General features: G+C 38.0%; 1 long non-coding RNA gene across 1 annotated transcript; it reads right to left on the bottom strand.

Annotated features, from left to right (window-relative positions):
• Positions 1 to 332: 332 nt before the first annotated feature.
• LOC122840738 lies at positions 333 to 17,738 on the bottom strand. Its single transcript, XR_006372282.1, has 3 exons — positions 17,485 to 17,738; positions 1,002 to 1,080; positions 333 to 908 (listed from the first exon to the last, which is right to left on the bottom strand). It is a non-coding gene; the product is annotated as an uncharacterized LOC122840738 (long non-coding RNA).
• Between the last annotated feature and the right edge of the window lie 1,853 nt (positions 17,739 to 19,591).

Genomic DNA, 19,591 nt, shown 5'->3' with positions numbered 1-19,591 from the left:
AAAAAGCAATTCAGATTTATATGAAAGCCACTTTGGCACAAAAGTAGGAGTGCGGAGGAAGACATAAAGAGTGTGGAGGGGTTGTTAATCTTGATGGCATTTTTATTTTTCCTTCATTTCTAGGATATCAATTGTGTGCTGCATAATAGGATCAAAGTGAGTTTGCTAATAATGTCTGAGAGGGAAAGGGCTTACAATGTGTCAGTCAAACACTGTCTAATGTTGTCTATCTCAACAAGGCTTCCCTGTGCTAATTCTGCTTCACACATCAGTGGGCACAGCAACCCTCCATCTCCTGCCGAGTGCACAGCAGAGCAGGAGAAAGCACAGCATCATGCTAAATGGTGTTTAATATATTCACTGTTAAGGCTCAGCTAATGTTCAGCTTGTCCGTTTTATAATTACACACAGACAACAGCCAGTACAACTCTTCCTATTCATCGGTGGCTCTTTCTCACTGCAAAAGCTGAAAAGACAAATCTCAGCAAAGAGGCCTTTCATAAATTTAAAATTGACTTTGACTGACGTCCAGGTACTCCAGGTCAGGGAGGTGAGCTGGGGTCACAGAGGCATGTGCTGGAGGGGATGAAGGTGGACTGATGTGACATGTTGTTCATTAACTAATAAATAGTAAAAAAGGAGTGTGACAGACGGACCAGAGCCGGTGGGAGTCTTGCTGTCGATTGCCCCCGGGGTGACGAGTGGAAACACATTCAGCTCGGAAACTCTGGCCACTTGCCAACGCTAACTGTACTTGTCCCCACTCCTCCCTGCTGAGAGAACATCCATCTCCCTTCGTAGCCTGACACTCCGTTTATTCCCACATTCATTTGTCATGTCCCTAATCAGCTGGATGAATAGAAAAGCCATGACCATGACGGATAGTGATTGTAATTAAGACCCTCCTCCTACAAAAAAAAAAGAAGAAAAAAATAGATCTAGGCTCAGTTCAGGATGCTACTAGATTTTTTATTTATTTATTTATATTTTTTTAAACTTACTTTTTTTCTTTGTTGGTGGTGACTGACGGCCCTTTGGAGTAGCTGCCTGTCAGCTATAGGTCATCTGACAGCTGAGTGACTGCAGAGAGAGGTGTGATGGAGAGTGAGGGGGATTTTGAAGCAACCATGGACCCAAGATGCTTTTGTTTTGTTTGTTTGCTGTGTTTAAAACAAAGAGAGCATAGCATTGAGGATTGCAGCTGAAGGAACTCCCCTCAGAGATTACTTATTCAAAGGCATGCAAATGACATTGCCATGTGCTGGTTTACAAGGGGGTTGTGTTCATTTTGGATCTGCTTAATTGCTTCATTTCCAAAATAACTTCTTAGTTGTTTACTAGCACAATATAGATAAGGGCTGTGTGTTAGGGAGCTGCAGCACAATTCCAACATTCTTCAATTTCTGGAGAAGTGTTTATTCTTTCATGGTCTGGTCAGTTTTGTAATCAAAAACTGATGCCACCCTGCCTTTTGAAACTAAAATCAGACAAAAAAGTTATCTTTAAATCTCAAAATACAGTACCTTTTAGCAGTTAGAGGTGCAAATACTTCCAGTTAACTCATACATAACTTATGTATGTATAACTCATACATAACTCAAGTAGGAGTTATGTACAATAACTCAGAGTTGAGTTATTGTACATACAATAACTCAAGTATGTACAATTTGAATTTTTATGTTATTGTGAAGAAGTCTGCCAAAAAGCATCAGTTCCCATCAAAATGTCTTAAAAAGTTGTGACATTAAATTTCTATCAACATTATCAAATCCAAGTCAAATACCTGACGAGAGCATACATGAGAACAGTATATGTTTTATTATGTGTTAGATTACATGGAAAGAAAAGAAAAAAAAAAAAGAGATAAGTCATCGCCCATAATCCTGGGGAGCAAAACCCAGCAGGACCTGTGTCCGAGGAAGTTAATCACCTTGGGTTGGTGCAGAAAGGCTAGATTGAATTTCAGGAAAACACCGTATCTGTTGAGGTTAGCCATGCGTAACATGCCTGCGCTCCCTTTAAACATGCAATGCCAGCAGGCGCCCCAGAATATAAAATCATTGAAAAGAATCAATTACTGTTAATGCAACAATGGCAGTCAAGCATGTAATACATGGCATATCTCTCAGTAACCTGAAGTAGCGTTTGGACAGTCTTTTATGTATTTTTTATTTTTTTATTTTTTTTTGTGGAGCTTGTGTTTGTTTACCACACATGTGAGGATATGGCACATACATTAAGTTTATGTTTAAATTCTTATTTGTAACCCATATATTAAACATAAAAGACAGTGAAATTGTTTTTGCAACAGATATGTACTGAAAAATGATTGTAGTACATTTTAAATCAATGGTGGTAAAAATGTTGATCACCCAAAAGAATAACCACAAAACAAGATTCACAAGTGAACTATCATAATTCACATAACAGCATACCAAACAGAAGTATCTTAAAATCTATTTAAATCAAAGTGTCCTGAGTTTAAAGTAGTGTAAGGCTCTAGGTCTAGTGTTCTCTACTAAGCCTTTCAAAATAACCCCAATATTGCTGAAATATTCTTATTATGTACGTCACATAACCCTCTTTGCTTCCAATCAGCCCAGAAGGCCTACTTCAGCTTTAAATCAGCAGTAACATGCTTAATCCCATGTTAAATGGAATAACATATAATAAATGGAGGCAAAAACATCATCCCTTGGCAAAGGCCTAAATCTCTTTTTCATGTCTGTCTGAGTGGACAAGCAAGGTTATTTATTGTGAAACAAGGTGGGGACAAGGATCACAGCTCCACTTTGAGCACCATCTGACGACAGAACCAATGTTTTCACATCACATTCCAGTGTATACAAGCTTTAAACCCGCCTCGGTATGGCCTAGGCCCTTTGTTAACACTTGTACACTGGTCGCTTTCTTGATCAGACATACTCTCAAATATTGATCGCAACAAATTTCTGACATTGTCCTCATTGGCAGGATAGCAACCTTGTAAAAAATAAGGGCTGGGCATGGTGTGGTGGCGTAGGGGATAATGCGACCCACATTTGGAGGCCGTCACAGGTTTGATTCCCGGACACGGCGACATTTGCCGCATGTCTCTCCTTTCCTTCCCCTCTCCTGTCAGCCTACTTTCATAAAAGGGACAATAGAGCCCACAAAAGACCCCCTGGAGGGGAGAGAAAAAAAATTATCCATAAGGGCTAATGCAAAAGAGGATTGCCTGTCTAGCTGTAGTTGTAGTTTGCGTGTTTTGGAATGACACCTCGAACACCCCCTGTCTCCTCCTCCTTCCCGCCAGTGGATGCTCATAGTGACTGTTCTTGTTTGAGGGACATTGCTTGATCATTCATTATTAGCTCATGTCTGTCAAAGCAAACAATGAATAGACAGTTCAGAATTGATGACTATATAGAAGTGCATATGAGCAAAAAGGCTTTCATTTAGTGCCCTACTCTCTATGTAGGGGATGACAGTCATGATGGATATGACACTATACACCAGATTTATCTTGAAAATGGAATAATTATGCACTTAATGCATGGCTGGTGGTCTGCATTCATACTGATAGCTAACAGGGCAACCTGCAGGACAAGCAGAGGGGATTGGGCAGCAAAATCCCCACGGCCTTATTTTGTATGGCCCCATTGGAAATCTTTAACCACCGCAAAATACATTTTCTTTTGTCAAGGTTAAGATACAAGTCTGGATATGCCAACTAGCACCATGACAGTGTCACCTCCACAGGGACAACCGGCTCATTGCAAGGTGACCTCAGTCTGGCTAATGGTGACTAATACCCCTGTAGAGGGTAGCTAAGGGTCAGTCCAAACCACACTTGGTGGAATGACAATGAAACAGTAGCTAACACTGATCAATACGGCGCATTACATATTCCTCCATCTTTCTTTGTTCCTCTGTACAAGATCAAACAAGGAAACATCTAATGTGAAAATAATGTAGATTCCCCTCCAATCGCCTATGAAGGTAGTGCGTAAGCACCTGGCATGTAAAGCCTCAGTGCTTCAGGAGAATGAATTTCTACTGCAAGTTCTGAGCTTGGTGATTCAGTTCGGGGAACTGAACAAACAGCTTTACATGCAACACTGCCTATATAATTGAAAGTGCATTTCAGAGATATCAAAAGGATCTGTGTGTGTGTTTTTATGGAGACCTTAATTTCATGTCATTCTAAGTTTAGTTATAGGGAGGGGAGCTGGAGCTTCTGAGTGGCATATAGACGAATGGTACATCCGTCACTAAGGCATCTGCAGGTATATGCAAGTGTCAATCCCGTGACCAGATTTCACATGCCGCTAACTCACTCCCTGATTGTATAAGTGTTTCTAGTCACACAGTGGGTTGCATTCAATTCCATACTCCGACAACCCAAACAACGACCACAAAGCACAGAGCAAGGACATACTAAGGTTTTCTACATATTAAACTCACGCTTTGTGTTTTGGTAAAAATACATACTCAAATGATGATGAACCTCATCAGTGTGAAAATTAGAAAAGCCTGGAAATTAATCATTTGGGAAAACGGACATCAGAGTTGGCTAATAGCTCATATTAGCTAAATATTCTGTTTCAATACCTCAAAGACAACTACTGTGTGATTAATGTAATCATTGTCATTAGCCTTGCATTTTTAATAATAAATTCCCAGAGGCTTGGTATGATTACATTGTTGTGCTCTGGCAATTTAAAAAGCCACGAATCCACACTGGTGCAAAGCTGAATATAACAAATGGTACAACACACTAATTCCAGGTACTGCGGGAAGGGTAACAGCTGAAGTGAAATGGGTTCAAATTCATCTGGTGGCTTCAGATTTATTTGTTTTCCTGTGGATGTAGAAGTGTGTAGTAGTGGTGAGCCTTTGATCAGGTAATAGAGACCATGGTGCTCTCCTTGCCCTGTGGCACTAGGGTTTACCTGCTGCTAAGACAGGTATCACAGCCAGGGACAGAGCACCATAAAGAGGCTTTAACCCGCCTCTGGATGAGGCTGACATGATTCATGTGGGCTGGATTTGGATTTGACTCCCTGCTCTAGCACAACATCTTTCATGTTCAGTGTGTGTATGGCAATATGGAGATGGGTTTCGCATGCTCGTGGGTGTTCCTTAAAGAGGCGATACAACCGCAGGCTGGTCCTGATCCCTGACGAGTCAGAATCTACCTCTCAATGAATCTCATGTAGCACACTTAATACCCTTAGGAACATGGTGCACATGGCCCCTCATCTTGGTAACAGAAAGAAATTTGAGAGCAGATTAATATTATGAACAGTAATATTCCCCCAGCGGCATCTGCATGCTCCGGGGATTACAGGGCTCTGGGGTGATTACCGGTAGGGGAAGTGGGGTTAGAAGGCCAAAAAAACTTTTTATTATCACCTGGGGTACATGGTAAGTGACATAAAAAGACTTGCAAATGTTTAATAATATACCTTGCATACATATCTGTTGAACAAAGTCTCCAGGTAAGTTTATTACTGAAGATATATGACAAAATGTCAGAGGAGGTAATGCATAAATAAAATTTCACTTCAGTAAAATTTTAAAACAAAACTGATATGATTAAATTTAAAAATGTTTTTATTAATTTCAATACATCTGCAACCTCAAAGACAGTTTCCTAATGACTGCAAAGCTAAATTCCTTGAAGCTACCTAGTGCTGTTCATTAGTCAAGACCGGATTTGGGTTTGGACAATTACTATCCTGATGTTGCTGTTGGAGGGAATAATTTAAATCATGCATTCTAAAATGCTACCTTATGCATTTTAGAATTTTTTTTTAATTACGTGTAATTAATTATTATTAGGGGAAGCTGAAATCAAACGTAAATCTCTGAATAACGCTCCATGTCAGTCTACTGTTGTTGAAGCAGAGCTGAATGACTCTTAAATTTGAGTGAACTGTAAAAATACAGATGCAATGGTTTCCCTTTATTAACTCAATAAAACAGTGACAGAGGTAATGTAGAACTTTTACTCCTGGAATAAAAACTACTCATCAGAATCTACTGATTTGAAATTAAACAAAAGTTCAATTTTTGTTTTCATCTTCAGGGGTGAGTTAATATTTTCTCAAATGAATGCACCTTTTTATTAAAACAGCTTTTTACACTCACATGGTTTCATTTAGTTTATTTTAACCTTCTTTTTATGAGTCCAAATGAAAGCTTGTCCCACAGCCATGATTAAAAGAAAGTCCTTTCTGCTTCTAGGATTTATATACCGGTAGTAGAAAATAATGAAAATGATTTGTTGGTGTACTAGGTTTTAAAACTGCTGACAACTAACCTCAACTACTGGGGAAATCATTTATGCTTTCATAGAATTCAAAGAAAGCAGCAAAGAGAAACGCAATCAAATGCACTTTATTAATTGATCTTAAGTCTAAGTGTGACCCTACCTAAAAAAAGCAAAGGTTTTGCAGTTATTTGGTTTACAACATACAGGTATGTTAACTGTTGCTGTCAGTAGAGTTGGAAAGGGTGAGAAAGCTATTTCCTATTTGAAGTCCAACATTCTACAATAAAAAAATATTGACAAGACAAAACCTTTTAAAATAGATGCCAATAATCTAAGCAAATTCAACTCAAGTTTCACCCAAAAAATTATAAAAAAAGATTTTTAATGAATCAAGAGCTCCTTCTAAGACTTTAAATGCTTCAGTCAGCATATTAAATGCCTAGTTTATAGCAAAAAAAAAAAAAACTGAAAAGGTTTGAAAAAGTATGGGTTATTAAAAAAGGTTTTCATGAAGACCATTCTCAATAAAACAAAATTGGAAACCTAACTTTGCAAAGGTACACTTCAATAAGCAAATACAATTTCAAACACAAATATCTCAAACCAACTGCCAAGCATTGTGGTTGGAGGGGTAATGACTATGATCTCAGAACCTAGACGATTTGTATTCATGAAGCTGATCACAAACGATGTATATCAAAGCATTCTGGACTCAAATGTGATAGTAGCTGTCTTAAGCCAGGTCATTCAGAAAATAAAAAAGTGTTGTATATATGAGTGTCAATGTTCTTTCTACAAAGGTATGAGGAAGGTATTTTAGGAAATGGCTACTTCAAGTTATTACCACAAAAGACAAAGTTCAAACTATTAAATTGAAAGAGAAAATGTCTTGCCATATGTGTAACCGTCACAGTAGCCAGCTTCTGCAAATGTTTAATCCTATTTTTCTCTTCCTGATTTGTAATGATATTATTAGTTTAGTACATAAAGACAAGGTTACTACAAGGTAAAGGTCACAGTTGTCAACTCCCAAAGGATGACTTCGGATATCCCTCAGGGTTTAGTGTCCAGCTCATTGTAGGTATCAGTTTTCAGTAAAGGATGAGGACCTACCAGGCTCAAACCCTGCTCCCACTAAGCTGTGTTATTCCCCACCCCACTGGGCTGACGCCAGGCCACGCGTGCAAAGCAAGTTGAGGAAATAGCCTTCAGCTCTTGTCTTATGACAGAAGATATAGCAATATCCTTTGCAGTTTTTCCACAAAGAAAACACATAGTCTGGTTTGGCCATGTGCAACCAATAAGTTTGTCTAATGAAGTCCAATGGCGTGCAGGCAAAAAAGAAAGTGAGCCTCTCATGTCCAGAATTATCCAAGGAAAATGTTTTGACACGCTGTTCTGCTGCTAGGTGTTGGCATGAAAGAAAAGAAGCAACACTGTTTCCATTTAGAGTTAAGGGCGGAATCACTGAGTACTTCAGATTGTACACATTTGAGAAGGAAAACAGCAGGATATTTCCTTTCTTTAGACTTCAGTGTTTACTTTGTATATTTCACAAGCTCTCAGGGATTGAGCCAAGGAAGGAAGGTGAGGGGCACTGCGGTAAGCTGCCATGCAGGGTTTGAGTTTGTCAACAGCTCATAAGCTTCAAGTTCAAAGCGCAATCTGATAGAAAATCTGTCTTGGCAGCGGTTTCCTCCCATGGGTTTGCCAGCTCTGCTTCCTTCAGATTGCACCCAATGGTCATTAATTAGAAAGCGGAAGGGTGCCATTCACATAGGCCCAATAGTCTTTCACACTCCCAATAGTCTTTCTCCTTTAAGGGTGAAGAGCATATACTACCACACACACACATATATATATATATATATATATATATATATATATATATATATATATACACACTGCAGAAAGGCCAACAAAGACAAGTTTGTTAAGAAAATTGCTTGCTTTACCTGATGATTGAATGTGATCAGGCAATTGAAGTTCACCATGACACATTTAGTCTTTATCAGAATCTTTGCTTCCTACTTTGTGAAAATCCTTAACTCAGTCTTTGCAAATCTTGATAGATATGCCCCCAAGTAGATGCCTGTGGATATCCTGGACAGCTCATTGCTAATGCCCCAGGAGCTAGGGTAGGACCACTACAATCAGTCCTTCACTCATTTACACACACACACACACACACACACTCGCACACTGATGGCGGTAAGTGACATTGTAGTCACAGTTGCTATGTGGCAGACTGAGAAGAGCAAGGCCGCCAAACAATTGGTGCCACCAGGCCCTCTGATGACCACTATCAGGCAAGGCGAGTGAAGTGTCTTGCTCAAGGACACAATGACTGAGAAAGATTGAGTGGATGTTCAAACAGGCAACACAACAGTTACAGGATGAACTCTTACCTACTGAGCCACCATCGTCCAAGGTAACATACAGCCTATGTGAGGATCAAGGGCAGTTTTAATCCAGTATTTGAGTGGGGAAATCTCTCACCAAGTCTTTCAGTGATTCTGCGAGAATTCTCATAAGGTTTTCTTTCAATTCTCTGACAATCAGTCAGACAGTCCTTTAATCATCAAAGTTTTCTCTTTCCTAATTTCTGCAGTCAGAAAATAATGCTTTACCAGAGGTGATAGGCCAGTAAGTTCATGCTAGTCTTTAGAGAGACTCCTGTATCTAGTCACCCCAACTACCTCTTGCAAGGACTAGCTAGATCTGCCCAGCCAGTCTATGGAGAGATCTCTTGTCCACCAAACCTCTAGATTGTTTTACTCAACTGTGCTGTTTCATATAGCTGTTTCATGGCCACACGTCTTTTCAGGCTTTGTTGTGGATAACCTACATCTGAAACGTCTTTGAAACGTATTAAAATATAGTTTATTTATTTGCTTCTATCTGCATTCATGCAGAGTTCTTTTCTGCAAACACCTTTTTTTGTCTAGTATAATTCACAAACCTGACTGTTGTATGTTGCCTTGTGTCTGCTGCCCCTGAGTGGCCAAAAATAGATTTAAATAGAATAGCACATTTAAAATTTATTGCCATCATTAAGAGGTGTGATAGCATACTTTTCAAAAACCTCTAAAATGAAAATAAGCAGTGCATCTCTTTATTATAGAACAGTGTATATATGCACACACACATATATATATATGTGTGTAATACTTATTTTATATAATACTAGTCTCTGTTTTTTTGCCTTTACTTCAGTATAGTTTGAATAATTTTTCAGCAAATCATCCCTTTTCTTAATTCTTGAAATAAATCATTATATAGATAATGCATTACATGTATAGCTGTGCCCATACCTTTGGGGGGTTGGCCTGTGACAATTTTATACAACATTTCTCTAGAGCTGAAGACATTCATTTTCATTTCCCAGTGGCTGTCTTAATCATCATGTTTCAATGTGACAAAGAGCTTGGTGTGGCATAACAAGAATGCTATTGTAAATTGATTTCACTGCTGTACAACACTGTGTTTTATGAATAATAACAGGTATTTTATTCAAATTAATGCAGTCCTCTTGATTAAAGCTGCACCAGTTACTATAACAAGACACACTATTTGTATTTTTTTCAGAAACAGCCTATTACTGAGGAAAAACTTTTGATTACACAATTTAAATTGCAGACAGTACAGAGTACAGTAAGAGTGACTTCTTGTGATATTATAGAATATCAAATATGTGGATGGATTTCGAAAGGATAAGCATATGGGACTCATCATAGACAAAAACCCATCTGTTACAGCTTAGTGTCCTTTTAATCTTATAATCTTTAATCAAACTATTTCAAATAACACAAGATACACAGATTTATTTAAAAATATATAAAAAATAAATAATATTTTGGCAATTTTAAAATTAATAAGTTTCCATTTTAATTACACTCATATGAAAACTCCAAGATGATCATTTTCACTCAGGTTATTTCAAAGACAACGAATGTGTGATTTAAAAAGTGGTTTGTCCTAAAAGGAGCAGTGTAAGTGTGAGAGTGAGGATGCAGAAATCAATACAGCTTTGCATTTGCTGAGCTTTGATCGTGTACGGCACGACCTGGAGATTAAGTAATAAAGATTCTGCTTGACAGGCCGATCATTAACGCTAGTTTGCAATCTGTCTGTGCATCCATTCATCCTGTTTAACGCCTTGAGAAAGACAAGCGTTCTACATAAGTGAATTTAGGATGGTACATGTTGGACAGTAACTATTAAGGGCCAAATGCTGTGTTGAGTGAGTTCTTTACATGTTATTTAAAGCACTACTATGACCCTTAGACATTAAAGTACAGAAAATAAATTATTTGAAATTGCATTCTTAAGCAGGCTTTTACTAGCAGATGTTTTAAAAAGAGAATAACTGTCAATGAGACTTTTGCCCTTTGTTTTACGGACCAGTCAGTTCTCACAATCTCCATATTGCCGGGTTATTCATTCTTCCTCCAATCCTACGAAGAGCCGTTTCCCTTAACAGATTTACTACTCTGATCCAAGGACACAAAGTACTATTTCATGAGCCAGTCATCTTCTAAATGTTCTGCATATGATTTTTCTGGCCACAGTGCATCCCAAAATGTCCAGTTTCAACACATTCACACACTCAAAAATTTTAGACAGGATAAAAACAGCTCACAATATGGCCCAGTTATGGAAATCACTGTCCCTGATACATTACAAAGATTTGAAATACAATATAGTGGATTATGCTTTGATATCAGTTCTCACTTATTATTGTGTGTGAGAGGGAAAAAAAAATTACCTGCCCTCTATCCCTGTAGGATCAGCGGATTAATCTTGGTAAGACGTAATGCACACAGATGGTCAGACAGGAAAAATTAGAAAAATATGCAATATGAATACATTTGTCTGGTGTAATATCAAATATAATTCATCTATCAGAGAGATAATGGCTTGATGCATTGGTGTACTTAGGAAAGAGACAAAGTTAATTTCTTCATAGGCCAAATATAACCACCAAGATCCCTTTGTAATAAAAATCGTTCTTCTGGGAGTATTATAGAAATTAAATGTAAGCCATCTATCTGGTTTGCATAGTAATTGCAACTGGGCTATACTTTGCATTAATTCATTTTGAGCTGTGCTTTAATTCTACCAACAGCATTCTCATACAAATATGTGATTAAAATTATTATTATTAAAAGAATGAAACTAGAACAGTGTTTAACTTCAGCCTAATCCGGGATATGACCTCTTAGAGCTAAATAGTCTATTGAATGTCACATATTGTAACACTGACTTGGTTGTTTATTGGGATGTGGACAGAAATGCGATACGGTCATAAGGAACAGCTATAGTGCAACTCCCAAATGGCCTGTGGGCCTCGCCTTCCTGCTAAGGGTCTTTTTCAATATCCTGCAAACACGGACAGAGGTGGCACGCATACTGTCCGGTATTTAAAACACAGGACAGCTGTTAGGTGCAGACACGACCCGACAACACGACTCAAATCCCAGGTAGTGGCAACAGGAGGAGGCACTGTTTCCGTAGAGCTCATGCACTAACACAACTCCACTATCAAACGACACAACAAGCTCAATTTTCAGGTGCTCCAGAAACTCTTTGGACACCTTTGTTACTTCAGCTAATTTTTTTTCCATTTCTTTTTATCTTAGATCCCTTAAAGAAATCTTCAAAGGCTTCATGCAGTGTAGTCTGTCTGTTGCGTGTTTCCAGGAGGCCCGTGGGGTATTACCAGGAAAACTGTAATCCAAGTCTCTGCTGCTAACAAGGTGACATAGGGTCAAACTAGAAAAAAGGGAGGAAAAAAACATTTAATTGAATCATGCTTGCTTGCATTCAGAGGTGACATAGAGCTTGTTATTGGTGAGGAATAGGAAATTTAGTTTTGTCTGGAATTTGTGAAGGGATTGTCCATACCATAATAATGAATGACCTCTGGATCTTGAAGATCATTACTGTTATCTTTCAGGAGTCAAGTTCGATAAGGTGACTGTGGGGATTTGTTTGATCTGCTTCAAAAGTGACTGATGACTGATTTTGGTGTCAAAGGCCAAAAGAAAAAAGTTAAATTAGATCCAGTTGTTGAGACCCATTGCGAGATACGTGTTAAATCAAACTCAGACTGTTTGGCTGTTTGAGTGTCAGTTTTGGTCTTGTAACACATTTTGTTATTTAAAGGGGAAGTTAACATGAGGTTTACAATATTTCCTGTTTCCTAACATCTTTAATTGTGTTCAGGCATGTATCCAACAACAAATTCAGCTGTATGACTGAGATAGAGAAATATGTGAAAAACTGTGAAAGAAAAAAATGCCAAAAACAATTTGACATTACAATTGGAACGATAAACTTGGACATGAATCCATAACACAATATCAAATTAGTACAAAAGTAGTGACAGTAAAATCTCCAGATTGGATTTCAGTTCAGAAAGTGAAGAATGTATTTGGTGATTTATCCATCTGGGAGGAGGAGGTCATGTTGTCTGAGTGACACATTTTGGAGACTTAACAAACTGGTACTCTATGGAAAGTTTTCAAAGCACTCTGTTGTAAGCCTATCCTGCCCATAATTAAACTTAAAGCTCATTTTTTAAATTGAAGACACAATTTTGGTTGATAAACAGGAATCCATCTTCCCGACGTCTGTACTGCCACACAACTCGCCCATGTTTCCTGCAGACGATCTAGTTCTAAAACACCAAACTCTTTTCTGTATTGTCACTAAACGTCCACACATGCTTTCCACATTTTTCTGTTTAAAAGGTCTTTATTTTATTTTATTTTTACATGAAATCAATCTGTTGTGTAATTACCTTCAGAGACTTTTATATGGTGGCGTTGCATATGCTTTGTCGTCTTCTAGTAATGGCAGTGCATTGAGGTGGCTCAAAATGCCTTTTCAGTTTCAGGAAAGTGCATTTTGAAATTCTTCTGACCTTAAAATAGGAAAGGTGACACAGATTTTTTTTTGGCAATTTCCAAAGATTAAGATCCAATATTATAATTCACAACTCTAAGGGTTTTTCTGTTTTTTTTTTTTTGTTTTCTTTTATTAGTTTTTTTTGGCAAACACAAACAGCGTGTTAAAAGGAGGCTAAGCTCTTTTAACAGAGCCAGGAATGTTGCTGCCAGGCCTAGTCGTCTCCTTCCTTTAATCAGTGAAAAGAAATCAGAGCTGATGAATATGATTTCCCAAAGGGTTTCTTTTGTTTTGGAAACACTATTCTCCTTCTCATTTAATGGATAATTACTTAACTGGTGATTGTTTTTTAGTACTAATTACACTCGAAAGATAAAATAAATAAATAACTGGAAATTCCCATTTGCATAAAACATTTTATATGTGAACTCTGGCCCAGGTGGCATCCTCAGATTATGAGCCAAAATGTTAACAAATAAACAATTGTGTTGTTGGATGTAATAGATATGTAAAATAATATTCCATCCAATGATTTAGTAATATATACCTACAAAAAATAATGAAAATAAAAAGCTTCTGAGGCATAGCAGGTAATTCACAGCTCTCATAACAGTGAAAAGCACCCTGCACACTGCAGTGTTATAATGTTTTCGCTCATTTACGTCACAGTATTTCCTTTATTATTTCAGGTAGAATTATTCCTGACTTATACAGACTATAGATTTGTCTGTGATGTCTAAATCAGAGCCTTAATAAAAATTTTAGTCCAAGTGTCATCCTACGCGCAACAAGCTAAGAGCCACGGCACACCAGAATACCACTGTAAATATTTCAGAATAACTAAGAGCAAACCAAGGTAGACATTTATATTTTATAATTGTGTCCTCACACCTCTAGATATCCTTGAAAGTAATTTGCCTTTGACGTAAGGGAGGCATCAATATTTTAATTTAGTGAAATATCTCACAAACAGTTTAATAAGTAACACTGAATTAACAAATGACTTGTTTTGTAGGCCTTAGTGTGAGAACTCATCTCAGTTAAACAATCATGAAGGATTTGCCGGCTTGCATCTTTGCATTATATAGTCTAAGAAAGAGCCTAGGCAAAGGCTGCTTATGTAGCTGTATCTTCAGTGAGGCAACTGAAAAACATGAACAGTCTTTTGAAAGAGAACACAAACTGCAGCGCTGCAGTGAGGTCAACCCTTCCCTCTTGCTTATTTTCATCTGCTGTTGCCAGCCTCTGCCACAGAGTGGTGCCGACGCTGCTGTTATTGGAGTGAGGCAGGGCCAGCCCCGTGTCCTATAAACACACACAAATCATTTACATGCTGTACTCATCAAAGACGAGTCTTCCCCATCTCCTCCGAGACTTGCTCGGATCTGAGCTTCCAATATTGCATCTCAGAGTGGTGCGACTAACCTTTGCAACTGCCAAGAATGTGATTAATTTTTTAAATACAGCTGTTGACCTATTATTGAGATGGAGAGGAGCCACCCGAGACACTCATCTCCTCTCCTCGGTATAATGGAATGCATTATTGAATCAGTGTTTACAAGGCGTGCTAAAAGAGAAACAGAATGTGTAAGAAAGCATTAAAATAAAGCAATTCGGCTAATGTCGCTTTGGGCCTTCTGTGCACACAAAAAACGTCAGTCAAAACTCACGATTCTTTGATTCATTGCAGTTTTCTCTGGCTGATGCATCTGTGAAAAGAGTTGTGGCACAATGTGGAACAATAATTACCCCGCAGTGTTAAAGTCCTCCAGTGTCTTGGTGCATTCATAAATAAAATATGTTCGAGATAATGGATTTATGTTTAATAATTCATCATCAGAATGTTTCAATATGAGTGATATAATATGTGTCACCATTTCTGTAACACAGTGCTTAGCCAAATTAAGTTATCTTGAATCAGATTTATTGACAGGGCTGTTACTGCATTCATTTACTCAGCAACCATTGGTTAATTACTTCTGCAAAGCAATAAAGCAAACAATGCCAATGGGCTGATTCTAAACCACTCAGCGTCAGTGTTAACTATGCATTCAGGTTCACTATATATTCAAACAACATAGCAAAAAACAAAACAAAAAAACCCACTCCCTTCTCAAAAGCATCAAGCAGCTTTGGGTGGGGACTGAGAGGAGCAGCAGGGGGGCTGTGATATCTGTCATTCATGACCTCTGCTCCATAGAGGGAATTTGGTTTGATGACCCATCAGAGAATCTGCAGGGGTCTTGCAAGAGCCAGAGGACCTAATGGTGAGGGGGGTAAAGGGTGACATCTAGCTCTGCAGTCTGTTCAGCTGGATGGGGGTCAATCGCTTGGCTTGAAGTTCCAGAGCCAGCTGGAAAATCATTATAAGACTGGCCTTCGTGTCCAGAATGTTCCATTCCCTGTCGCAAGAGAAGATCTCACTGGCAAGTCAGAGGAAGCAGCTTGCCTCATAATTATGACATGAGTTTATTCTGTGTAGGACAGGAACAAACATATTCCAGCTGTGCACTAAGTTGGTGTTGGGAGAAAATTTGAAGTTACGGTAGTTGATTAGGAATGTCACTTTATGTGGTACACCTGTTGAATTGCTTGTTATCAAAAACAGCAACTCAGTAAATAACATGGCAGCAACACAATGCTTTTATGTCTCAAGGTGTCGTAAATACAACTTGATCAAGTTCAAATGAAGCATTGCACGGAGAAGAAAGGAGATTTAGGTGACTTTTTAAATGTTGCATAGTTATTGGCAGTATTTTTCTGTTTTCTACTCAGAGAAAAATGGTTGACTGAGTGGCAGTTAAGAAGATATAAATGTATTGGTCAGAAGAGAACTGATTGGATGGTTAAACATAACAAAAATCCCTCAGATGCTCAAATAACCAATCATTATAACCAAGGAATGCAGAACATATCAAACTTTGAAGCTGCAGTGACTAAAGACCGCTCCATGTGCTGCTCAGGTCAGCTAAAATAGAATGACAACTGCTGGGAAAAAGGCTAACTGGTCCAACTACTTTCCACATCAGCTGTGACATTCAAATGGAAGGGTCAACATGAATCCAAACTACTTTGTATTACAGTTCAGGCAGGCTGTAGTTGTGTAATCGTGTAGGGAGACATATTTTTTGACAACTTAGTTTCAGTTGATCTTTGTTTAAACACCATGGGTACGTCCATCCCTTTTATGACTACAGGGTCTTGATCTTCGGTTGGCTACTTCCAGCAGAGTAGGGCATCATGTCACAAAGCTCAGACGGTCTTTAACTGGTCTACCAAACAACAACACTCACTGGACTCAAATAGCCTCTACAGTTACTAGTTTTCAATCAGCACAATAAATCTGCAGCATGATAGTTTGACGTTAAAAAAAAAAAAAAAAAAAAAAAAAAAACATATCCGAGGAATGTTTCCAACATCCTTTAGGACCTATGCTACAAAGAATAAAGGCAGTCCTTAAGACTAAATGAGGTCCAATTTAGTACTTACAAAGTACAAGTGATAAGGTACTCAATAACAAAAACAGCTAGGCAGTAAGGCAGCATATGTTATTTACTTTTTTCAAATGCTACAGATCAAATGTATAAATGTGAAGCATTCAAAAGCACCATAATTGATATTCTTTTATAATTTTGTGTTTTTATGATGTAACACACATTGAAGAGCCTTGCTGCTAAAATGTGCTATACAAATAAACTTGATTGATTGTTGATGCCACCTGTTAATAATTCTAGGGGGTTTGTCAGCAACTGACCAATGACGGTCAAATTGTCCTGAAGTACACACCCCTTATCTGGAAGAACTGAACCTCTAGTATGAACATTGCCTGGTTCATCAGCCTGTCATATAGATTTCTGGAAAATAATAGATTATGGTTCAAAGTTGTCAGCGAGGAACATGCAATCCCGACAACCTTACCCAAAGCGGAATACAATTTATTCCACGTTCCAAAACCCAAACAGAAAGAAATGGATCAAGGCCTGCAGCAAACCTCATATCCAGTTTAATAAAACTGTGATCGACAACTACCACGTTCGTCTGCAGGAAGGTAATTAGTGGTAGACATCCAATTTTTTGTCATAATGACTCTTATTGATCGTCAAATCAAAGCTCAACAAGTGAAGGGAATTGTGCTCGATTTTTATGAGCGTAAATTGCAATAGTAGGTCTATGACAAGGTACAAACATGTGCTGTAGTCACTGTGGTATTCACATGCAAGCACCTTTTTATGCTAATGTCTGTTTTTAAACATTTTCCTGAATTTCCTGGAGGCAGATTTGCACAAGCTTGTATCATCTAAGTCATTACTCACCTGTTTTGCAAGTACAAAATGCACCCGACAGAGCTTTTACTCATATAACGAGACTTTCTGCGCCCAATTCTTCCTCTGGCTTGGAAAAACTTTGGTTTTAACGTTGATTTCTCTGTTTTTTCCGCAAATAACCTTACAGAGCTGATGTACAACTCCTTGGGGACTTTTCTTGCCAGCCGTCTTTACCTCAATGTTGGCTGATGAGGCAAAAATGACTCAAGAGATTTCTCGGACAGCGTGTTGAGTTGTTATTCTTGTTTTTATGGGGGTTGGCAAGCAACATTTAGACGTGCATTACCGCCATCTACTGGAATGGTGAGTGGATCAGGGACGCTAAATATATTTTACACAGATTTTAAAACTAAAAAAGCGCACTGAGTTCCATTAACATTATTTGTTTGTCGGATGTTTGCTCTACTTCCGCATTGGGGTAGAGCCGGTGTCATGTCAATTGTATTTAAATCCTCCATTTACGCCATTACTAAATACAAATGGGGGAGATCTGGCAACAATCACCAGCAAGACACCCACTTTAAAAACAGCAGCATTGAAAAAACAGAAAACAATTTACATGCATATCAAATGTTATCCTCTCAATCTCCTTATACCACTTCTTCCTGCAAAATTGCATTTATATGCACAAAGGCATTCAATTACTGTAGCTGTGGCTCAACTTTTCACATCTCGCAGAATTTTCTATTTGGAGAGGCAGTCCCCATGTACATATAATAGGCAGGCATTCTGTTCCCCCAGCTCTGCAAGAGATCACTGTGAGTGTGTCACTCGGAGGAGAAGGCAGCATGTATCATTGCATAAAATCAAGCTTCTGCTCCAAAGTGACAGGCCCTGGATATTGTTGGCAAATGGATGTTAAACCCATCCAGGAACCACAAACAACAGTCCCAGCTATGAAAAATTAACTCTACTCTGGGTAAGGGGAAGGGAAATTGCTCTGCTAGATATACTACAATTGTGAGCAATCCATCTGACAGATCTTGTTTTGTGGAGAAAAGAACAAAGAAGAGGGGAAGAAAGAATTTTTATTTGGCTGTTTCTGTTAAGGTTGATTCTTATTTTGTGTATAAGAGCATACACAAAAAGTTGTCAAGAAGAGTTACAGAAAAGACCCTTTCTTTGCTGTAGTCTGCAGCTCATCAAAGAGAGCAGCATGAACAGGCCATAGAAAACAAGATGGTACTATGCCAGTAACAAACACTAGATGGCACTAGATCTTTTGAATCAAACCTTCATTATCAGGCCAGCTAAATTTGTTTGTATCTTTATAAAAAATTTAATAATATTTAATTTCTTATCAAAGGTTTATCAGTTCAAAGCAATTTTAACTATATAAAGTTCAACTCTATGTTGATCTCATGGACGGTGGGAATAGTAGAAAAAGAAGAGGGAACAAATCCAAGACCACTGAATCTGAACCTCAAGGTCAAGTTAATTCACTTTTCTTAACACTCCATTGACCCATTCATTGGTTTTTCAACCATAGTGGGCTCTATAGAAGAAGGCCCAAGAGGATTCCACTATTGACAAAAAAAAAAAAAAAGCATAATCTACTGTCAGTAGAAATTGTCAGTAGAAATGTTGACAAGCACCAAAGTTTCTATGAGAATTTATTAGAACACCAGCACTGTTTGGGCAATGTTATATTTAGGGAATAAAAGCTAAACCTTAGAATAAAAAAATAAACAAAAGAAAACATATTTCTTATTAATGCCATTTCATATACATATAACTCTTAAAACAGTTTTTTTTAAAAACAAAATCTGATTTGTGTTAAAAATCAACCATGAACTTGAAAGCTTACATATTCAAATGTTTCAAGTTATTTCAGAGAGAGTGCTGGTTAGGCTGCCACTTTTCTTCATTTTTTTTTAATTTTGGTTTTGTCCACAGACAGGTATTTTTTAATGAGACAGATAAAGTATGTTTATTGATGATGGGTATTTCAGTTTTAATGTCTATACCATACTGTATGTTGAGTGAGCATTCTTGACTTTAAGACAAGTTTTAACATTGTGCCAGCAGATGTCAACATAACACTATTTCTGAGAGTGGACTGACTGCAGCCAAATGTTGCTGCTTTTCACGCAGC

The sequence above is a fragment of the Gambusia affinis genome, linkage group LG02 (assembly GCF_019740435.1).
Source record: "Gambusia affinis linkage group LG02, SWU_Gaff_1.0, whole genome shotgun sequence".
NCBI lineage: Eukaryota > Metazoa > Chordata > Actinopteri > Cyprinodontiformes > Poeciliidae > Gambusia > Gambusia affinis.
The sequence above is the reverse complement of the archived record's forward strand: the minus strand, read 5'-3'. Positions and strand labels throughout refer to the sequence as shown.